We start from the raw sequence: 9,594 nt of genomic DNA, 5'->3' as shown, positions 1-9,594 counted from the left end.
AGTTATTTAATAAATCATGACTTAAGTGATACATGTTCTTTGGAGTACAGGACAGATCCTCTCTCTCTCTCTCTCTCTCTCTCTCTCTCTCTCTCTCTCTCTCTCTCTCTCTCACCCGGCCCCACAACGAAAATAAAACAAAATAAAATTTCTTGCCCGAAAATCAGTTGTTTTGAGTCAAACTACAATTTTTATTTGAACACAAAAGAGACCTTGCATGCTTACGGGGCTGAGCCCATAGTGGTGCGGTCACGGCCACGGACCACGTCCTTCACTTGTATTGTCGGGTTACTTTCTCTTGTTAGGAAAGTATTGATTGGAGCTCACTTGCACTACAAGGTAAAAAGAGACCACCCTGCTGGTTGAATCCAAATTCCTCTTCTGCATCTTGAAGAAGCCCCAAGAATGCTGGTTTCGCCAAATAACTCAATTCCACGAAGAACTTCTTCGGTGTACCGTCATCAATGGCGAACACTGCAAAGTGCCCCTCCTTTATTTCTTTCGACGGCAAGTCGATAGTGTCGGAAAACTCTTTGACACAGTTGGTTTCCATGTATTCTTCACCATGAAAGGCAGAGAAAACCCTCCACAACTTCGCCATTGCATGCTTCATTACGCAATTCTTTGCCTTGGTTTTCATGTGGGGAGCCATGTATGAGAATCGCATTTTCGTCGGTGAAGTAGTAGAAATCTATGGGTATTTGTAGAGAGAGAGAGAGAGGGGGGGAATGAGTAGTCATTTCTCCCAAGGGATTTGGTACAAGACCAGTTCATGTGATGCTTCACCGACTTTTCATTGGTACACTTGATGTCATTTTATGTGACCCCTAGCTAGCCCACAATATAATAATGGGCCCACAGCCACATGACAGGGTCCATGAATTGATGCGGCTAAGTATTGAGGTGGTACGTTCGTAACGCAGGAGAGTCAATAGAATTTTGATTGAATTTGTAGTGCAAAATACGAACTCGAATATGAACGAGGCCAAGGTAAAAGTGAACAACCTTGGACGAGTCATGATGATGTGGGGGTGTTTTGAAGCTATGATCTCTGTTCGGCATCTGCCATGGACCCACATGGGTCACCTTGTGATGACCCACAAATCAACAATCCCAATCGCCATGTACAAATATAATGTGTTTATGGCATCATGGTAGTTCATCATGATTTAATTATCTTGCTACATATTTTTCGGTAAGTATTTTTTTTACTAGAAAAAAGGTAAGTCCAAACAGGATTAGGCAGAAGTAGGCAGAAAGGCAACCTTATATCATACAGTTCTAGCCATGTCTAATCATATACTGTGTGTGGCTTCTCCCACCAGCATCCTCATCCACAATTAAACCATGTCTTATTGACAAATAGTTTTCAAATTACAAGGATGCATGTACTCAGCAACTTTCCTCTCCTTTTCTCAGACTGTTCCATTCATTTTCCGGAAAACAAACAGAGGGGTGAAATAATGCAGACATTTCTAGAAAAGAGAAACAAAAACAGGTGGAATTCTAGAATAGGGTTTCGAAATGAGGTAAATGTGCCATCTTTGTGGTTTTAGATAATTTTTGTAGCTAAGATAATCCGATCAACAAGATCTCTAGGCTTTGACCCATTTTTCGAACCGATGACTCAATAGCGGCAAACATGGTAGATGTGTGCCACGTGTACAGTGGAGATGGTTTAAGTTTTCAACAGTCATACCGGGTAGAAGAGACATGTAGAAGTCAAACAAAATGAAACATCTTGTGTCCTTGAAATTTCAATGCAAAGACACTTTCCAAAGTCTAAAGAGCAAATCCAATGTATCAAAACTACTACTAGTCACTCAAGCAAAAGAAACCACTGTGTATTCACTGTAGACCCATTTGCGTGGCTGACTTGAAGATTGCATGCATGTGCTGTCAAAGTCGTTTGGAAGAGAAGCAATGCATCTAAGAAAGAAAAGTAGGCTTTCACATGGTGCCTGTATTGAAAAGAGATCATGTAGATATTTTCTCAAGATAACTAGAATTAGAGGGAATTTAAAGAACCAATGTATAAGACATTAATGTTGTTGGGATTTGGTAAATTGATGGTGTATATTTGACTATTTGTGCATGCAAACATTCAGTGGCACTCTTCAATCTAAAGATCAAATCGAAAAGAACTACAAGAACTATTAGCGGCACACGAGAAGGCTTTGATTATACGCCTAACTCCATGGGTGTGTGAAGCATATATTCAGGGAAATGTTATCAGCGAAACCCTATTTTGATATTTGCACAAACCCCGCTGTCTTTTCTTCTTTAATTAGCTCGGGAGAGCCTGTTGAGAAATGTAATAACCTTTTGACAGAGCTTTAAACAATAAAAGACAAGATAGTTTAGCGAAAATGTCAAAACATGGTCGTGCTAATATAATTTCCCTATATTTATCCTACTATATATGTGTCGTTGGGGGTCTCTATATTCAGTGGCCACATTTTCTACATCCACTTTTTCATCAAGTCGGATGTTTCCCGTGTTTTAAAATGTGGACACAGGCCAAAATGCGGCCTTTAGTAAATCATAATCGACTCGGGGGCGGTGCAACCAAGTACTCAGTTGATGCAGTTCAGTACTCAGTTGATATGGTCGTAACATGTGGGAGAGTCAAAGGAGTTTTGATTGGCTGTGTAGAGCAAAACGCGAACACACAAACATGGGGCCAAGTTAAAAGGGCATTGACTTGGACGAGTCAACAACTGATGTTTCAATTGCAACTGGATCCCAAATAATGGAGGCATGTTTTCGAGTGGTACTCCTTGCTCTTTTAGAGAAATGACCTTCTTTAAATGTCATTCTTCTCATACATTATGTGTAGGAGTACTATGTTTAATTTAATAATTTTTATAGAGGCTACATCTCACATTAGAGGTACTCACCATTTGCCCAGAGACTGTAAATACCAATTATTAAGATTCATTTTAGAAGATTGCTTTAGAACTGCAGAATTTAATCGGTTGTGATGATAATCTATAATTTTCTCATGGGTAAAAGATGAATGATGTAGATTTTTCGATCTTAGAAACTATGCAAATCTCCATACAAGTACAGTTATAATCTTGCCCTGGATCGGCTTCTGTTATTCACTTCTATTTGATAATTTGGTACACTTTTACGCCTTGTTCGGTTATATTTAGAAAAATAATTTAAATTTTCCATTGATATTCACACTACCATGTTTTGATAATTGCACCAACTCACCTTGTCCTTTATTATTTAAACAGATGTCTAAGGCTATCACAATTAAAAAAGAAAAGACAGGTTGAGTTACTGTTATTATCAAAACATGGTACAGCCAATATCAATAGCCTTAAATTTTCTCATATCTTAACATATGTGGGAGATGAGAAGTATATACTCAGAAGTTAGCGGCGAAAAAAATATATGAGCCCCGCCGGTCCCGCCCCTTAGTCGTTAAGTTTTAAAGGCAAAGAAAAACGTTAAAGCCTTAAAGGGGTGACTTTATCCTTAAGCAGTGAATCATTATCATTCTCACAGAAACAATTAAAGGGGGGGCATTTTATCCTTTTAAAAGGGGGAAATATCATTTCCCAGCAGAAAATAGGAAAATCTGAATTTAAATTTGGGGCCTTTGATTATATCATCTATGTCAGTTCTGAGGTCTTAAATTTCAGTTTCGGGGGTAATTTCGGCCCTCAACGAAACCAAAATCCCAAAGTTTTGGCCGAAATTCAGTAAAGGTGCTTGAAATGTCGTTTTTTTGGGCCAAAATTTCGGCTGAAATTCTGTAAAAGGAATATCTAATATTTTATAAAAAATTTCGACCAAAATTTGGTAAATTTCAACAATTTCGGTCTCGGTCCTCACTGAAATCCGAAATTTAAAACCTTGGTCGTTTCTTAATTTGCTAGTTTTGGCATATTACAGCGGATTGAACCCTAGCAGTTCAAAAAATACATGTCATTGAGTGAGCCAGGTAACATAGATCCAAAACAGATCCAATCAACAGGATAAAGCCACACCTGCCCTATCAAATAATCGCAACCGTCCAACCGTTAGTTTTTTTATGGCAATCGAGGTGAACGGCCTAGATCAATGAGTATGCGCCCCTGTTCGTCCTGGGATGGGACTAAGCACACACCAATTGGTAAGTAAATATAATTCATACACTGAATCTTAGCGTATAGTCTATACATTCTTATCTGCAATGTAGTTAATGTGAGACCTAATAGTCCTAATTCAATAAGAAAAATCATAAACTAGGAGAATGTCTAGGCAATCACGCAAAAGGCATTTCGTGGCTCACTTTCGCAGGAGAGAACAGCCACCTTGTAGCAGATTTCGTCTTATTCACTTAATTCATCCGAGGTGACAGTTCTCTCCTGCAAAAGTGATCCCCCAAATGGCTTTCTGCGAAATTGCCAAGACAATCCCACAACCTAGATGCTTGTAACGATTCATCAGCCAACGATTCACTATGAGAAAATTCAATTTCGAGAGACAAACTCAGACACACAATTACTGTTACAAGTTCTCAATGAGGTTAGAATGAGTCAAAAATCTAATCTGAAAAAAAACTAAGAAATCAATGAAGATCTTTTTTATTCAATAGAGCAATCGATTAAGCAAAATTTCAACCACAAATATAAGAACAGCCGGGTAACGGCACTGATATCAAGGAAGGTGTATGTACGTTAATTTGAAATTCCTACTAAGATCATTAACAGTTACGGCCACGACGCTTACCACGATAATCGAAGTGACATTGAGGCCACCTCGTTTCCCCATCCAACAAGGAAGCAAAACCAACACCTGTAAAAATAATTCAATGTTAAGAAAGCAAATCAGATTAATTTAAAAGTATATCCTATCATAGTCACAAATATTTGCCTCAAGAATTTCCCAATTTCCTCAAAAATATATCCTATCTCAGGAGAATTAAAAAAAATTGTGAGCCTTGGAGCAACGGTAAGGTTGCTCCATTGTGACTTGGTGATCACAGGTTCGAGTCACGGACATAGCCTCTTTGTAAAGCAAGGTTACGGCTGCGTACATCTAGCCCTCCCCAGACCCCACAACGGCGGGAGCCTCATGCACTGGGCCGCCCTTTCTTTTGCATTTATATGAGGAAAAAACTGGACAAAAGAATATTTAAAAATAAATAATTTCAGAAAAATATAAAATAAAAATATTTTCAAATTACCACAGTATTGTCAAGATATTTCTCATTGTAGATGATAAAAAGAAAAAAGGAGAAAATATCACGATATTTCTTAAAATCTTGAGATTATTTTGGGTTTTGACATTTTATCAAAATGTCGCAATAAAATCGAGATATTTTGGAAAGGTTGGAGTCTTGGAGATATTTGTGAGACTATGCTTTTAATAAGCCTATAAATAGACGTCATCATAATGATGTATTGGGTTGATTAACATGGTGTAGTTAGAGAGAAGAGAGAGAGAGAGTGGGAGAGAGAGTTAACGAGAGAGAGAGAGAGAGAGAGAGAGAGAGAGAGAGAGGCGAGACAGGACAAAAATTTGTTCTCTCTCACCCATACGAAAGCATATATTCACTTAATGGGGATACATTGACAAGTAGATCCTTATTGCATTCAGTGTTGACAAGAATACCCTTATTCCTTCTAACACTCACCCTCAAGCTGGAATGTATATATCGTACATTCCAAGCTTGTTACAAGAATCCTCAATTTTGCATACCCTAATAGTTTTGTGAACATGTCTGCAAGTTGTTCTGTAGATCGAGTGAACACCGTACTGATTTCACCACTCTGAATCCGATGACGAATGAAGTGACAGTCTACCTCAATATGCTTGGTTCGCTCGTGGAATACAGGATTTGTTGCAATATGAATGGTTGCCTTATTATCACAATACAATCGTGCTGGAGATGTCGAAGAGAATCCAATCTCTGATAATAAGGAGCGAAGCCAGATCAGCTCTCCACTTGTATAAGACATAGCCCTATACTCAGCTTCTGCAGTTGACTTTGAAACAACATCTTGCTTTTGATTTCTCCACGACACCAAATTACCTCCTACAAATGTGCAGTATCCAGTGGTTGATCTTCTGTCCGCAGGAGATCCTGCCCAGTCTGCATCACTGAATCCTACCACCTTTTCATGCCCATGTCTTCTAAAGCACAAGCCTTTGCCTGGAGTTCCTTTCAAGTATTTGATTATCTGAATGACCGCCGCCCAATGGGAGGTACGAGAACTCATGAAGCGACTGACCATACCCACTGCAAATGATATATTCGGCCGAATGACAGTCGGATAGATTAACTTGCCAACCAGTCTTCGGTATCTACCTGGATCAGTCAGCAGCTCACCCTGGTCAGGAAGAAGTATAATATTTGGATCCATAGGGGTAACTGCAGGTCTCGCCCCCATTGATCCAGTCTCTTCTATAATGTCCAACACATACTTCCTTTGAGACAAAGAAAGACCATGACGAGAACGTGCTACCTCAATACCCAGGAAGTATCTGAGCTGGCTCAAATCTTTCGTAGAGAATTCCCCCTCAAGAAATGATTTCAACTTCTGTATACCAGATCTATCATCCCCTGTAATCACAATGTCATCAACATATACAATCAGAAGGATATATCCAGCTACTAATCTCTGACTAAACACAGAATGATCAACAGCGCACTGCTTCAATCCAAACCGCAAAACAGCAGTACTAAGCCTCCCAAACCACGCTCTCGGTGACTGCTTTAGACCATAAACTGCCTTCTGAAGCCGCCACACTGAGGAGCACATCTCCCCCTGAGCAACATACCCAGGAGGTTGCTCCATATAAACTTCCTCAGAAAGATCGCCGTGAAGGAAGGCATTTTTTACATCCAACTGATATAGAGGCCAACCACGATTAACAGCAAGAGAAACGAGAATCCGTACGGAAGGAATTTTAGCGACAGGGGAAAATGTCTCCTGATAGTCAATACCAAACGTCTGAGTGTACCATTTAGCAACAAGGTGAGCCTTGAGGCGTTCTACAGACCCATCTGGATGATACTTAATTGCAAATACCCAACGACACCCAACAGGTCGGGCTCCAGAAGGAAGAGGAACCAACTCAAAGAAAATGTGTCCAAGATGAATAGTATAGCACTGCAATCACAACAACCGGCAACGCTACCGACCACCGTCACAAGCAAAGTCAAAAAATACCACAAACTCGACTAACAAGATCATTAACAACAGCCCACAACAGCATGACTGACGACAAAATCAATCACATCAACACTCAGCCATGGGGTTAGAATCCATATACCAACCCGTCCATGAACAACTCCACCAACATACTCGCACGACAACATCAATATTCAGTGTCGGGACAAGAAACAATGTATAAAAGAACACCACCCAACCATTGACAAAGCAAGAATAAACTAGTAACCAATGTCCCGGAACTAACTACAGAACAAACAAATAGAGGAAAATTTTAGATCATCGAAAAGAAAAATTTAGGTATCACTGGTTTACATGAATGAAAGTTATTGCGGAATTAGGGGTATAAAACTGAAAGAGGAAGAAGAGTAGGATAAACTGATGGGTATGGACAAGGGTTAGGGTTGATGGCTAGGGTTAGAGATGAAAACCTAATGGAAGAATGCTAAAAAGGAAAGAAAAAAGGGAGAAAGAAGGGACTTTGGATGGGGCGGTTTTAAAGGGTTAGGGTTGATAGAAAACCGTTCTATCAGAAAAGAAAATAGGGAAGAAGATGATAGAAAAAGGGAAAGAATGAGTTAATTCGAGGAAACTCAGGCCTCCAATGAGTTAATTCGAGGAAACTCGACCTCCAAGATGCAGACTGCACTTAATTTGATTATTCCCTCCTCAAAAGCCATACGGCATCTACATTATATAGAAATTAGGGAAAGTAAAATATAGAAATAGAAATCAGCATAATAGAAAAAAGGAAATAAGGAAACCCTAAATATGACAATAACCTAAATAAAGAAGACAATCTAAATTAGCAGAATAGGAAAAAGGAAAACTGATTCTAACATTCCCCCGCCCTAATTTCAACCTTGTCCTCAAGGTTGATTATCTTGTGAACTTTCCAAATTTCTTCTCTGTTCTCCTTTTCTTTCTTCTTGCTCCCTCCTTTTTGTTTATTTTTTTGTCTTGTAATTAATCACCATCATCAAGGGTTGAGGCCACTCCAATTGCAAATTGATCCTACCATGCCGTTCATCAAAGCTTCTTTGATGTAATTTTTTAGATTGATTCACGAATGGTTTCAGGTGAGAATCTTTTCTATGGCGTTGAAAAGGTTGAGAGGCATGAAAAATTTTTCGGGGTCGACGTTGTTGGATTCGAGAACGCTGATAATCATTAACCCCTTTCTTTTTTGGCTTTTGTGCTTTTTCTTCAATCCGCCTTGTTTCTCATTTTTCCCTGTTTCGTCTTTTCTTTTTTATTGTGTAAGCCTTCTCGAAGGCGCTCTCGTTGAAGTGTTCACTTAGAGGCTCTTCTAACTTCACGCCGGGTGACGGACGGGTTTGGAGAAGAAGATCCATGATCTTTTGTAACTGTGTCTCAATGTTGTTGAATCGTGCCTGATAAACCGCATCGAGTTCTTCTCTGATTTTGGCTTTTAAGGTATCGGCCATGGCATAGATGTTGAGGTCCGTGATGCCAGAAATCTCTCTTTTATGGCGAGTCAGTGCCATGCACCAGGAAAGTGCTCTGATACCAAGTTGATAGAACACCGTTCTATCAGAAAAGAAATTATGGAAGAAGATGATGGGGAAAAGGGAGAGAATGAATTAATTCGAGGAAACTCAGGCCTCCAATGAGTTAATTCGAGGAAACTTGACCTCCAATATGCAAATTGCACTAAATTTGATTATGCCTTCCTCAAAAGCCATACGACATCTACATATATAGAAATTAGGGAAAGCAAAATATAGAAATAGAAATCAGCATAATAGAAAAAAGGAAATAAGGAAACCCTAAATATGGCAATAACCTAAATAAAGAAGACAATCTAAATTAGCAGAATAGGAAAAAGGAAAACTGATTCTAACAAGGGTTGAGGGTGTTGAGGGTGATGATGGGGAGGGAAAAGGGATTAGGGTTAGGGTTTAATAAAAAAACCCAAAAACTGATTTTTTTTTAATTAGGGTTTAAAAAAGGAAAAAGAAGGAAGAGGAGTGAAGAAGAACCTTGTAGATCTTCAACCCGAATGCTCTGATACCATGTTGATTAACATGGTGTAGTTAGAGAGAGAGAGAGAAGCAGAGAATGCGTTAAAGGGAAGAGAGAACCAAAATTCGTTCTCTCTCACCCATACGATAGCATATATTCACTTAATGGGGATACATTGACAAGTATACCCTTATTACATTCAGTATTGACAAGAATACCCTTATTCCTTCTAACAGTTATGACAACATGAATATCACCAGAATAAAATCTGTGAAACATCTTTCGCCTCAAAATTCAGCAGTCACAAATCGGATGATGGACTTATTCTTCTTGGCATATACATAATGGAAATATAAATTTGCAAATGAAAGTGTGTTTCCAAGATCCATATTGGAATATGACATAAAAGCCTGAATACTACCTCAACCAAAAT

General features: G+C 39.0%; 1 protein-coding gene across 1 annotated transcript in view; it reads right to left on the bottom strand.

Annotated features, from left to right (window-relative positions):
- Nucleotides 1-4,438: 4,438 nt before the first annotated feature.
- VPS54 overlaps nucleotides 4,439-9,594 on the bottom strand; it is a 114,626-nt gene continuing 109,470 nt past the window's right edge. The window contains exon 19 of the mRNA XM_077365554.1: nucleotides 4,439-4,794. The gene's annotated coding sequence lies outside the window, so the exon portion shown is untranslated. The remainder of the gene's footprint in view (nucleotides 4,795-9,594) is intronic.

The sequence above is a fragment of the Tasmannia lanceolata genome, unplaced genomic scaffold (genome assembly GCF_043159265.1).
Source record: "Tasmannia lanceolata isolate RefF3 unplaced genomic scaffold, GAP_Taslan_0.1 ptg000021l, whole genome shotgun sequence".
Taxonomy (NCBI): domain Eukaryota; kingdom Viridiplantae; phylum Streptophyta; class Magnoliopsida; order Canellales; family Winteraceae; genus Tasmannia; species Tasmannia lanceolata.
This window is presented reverse-complemented; position numbering and strand designations above follow the sequence as displayed.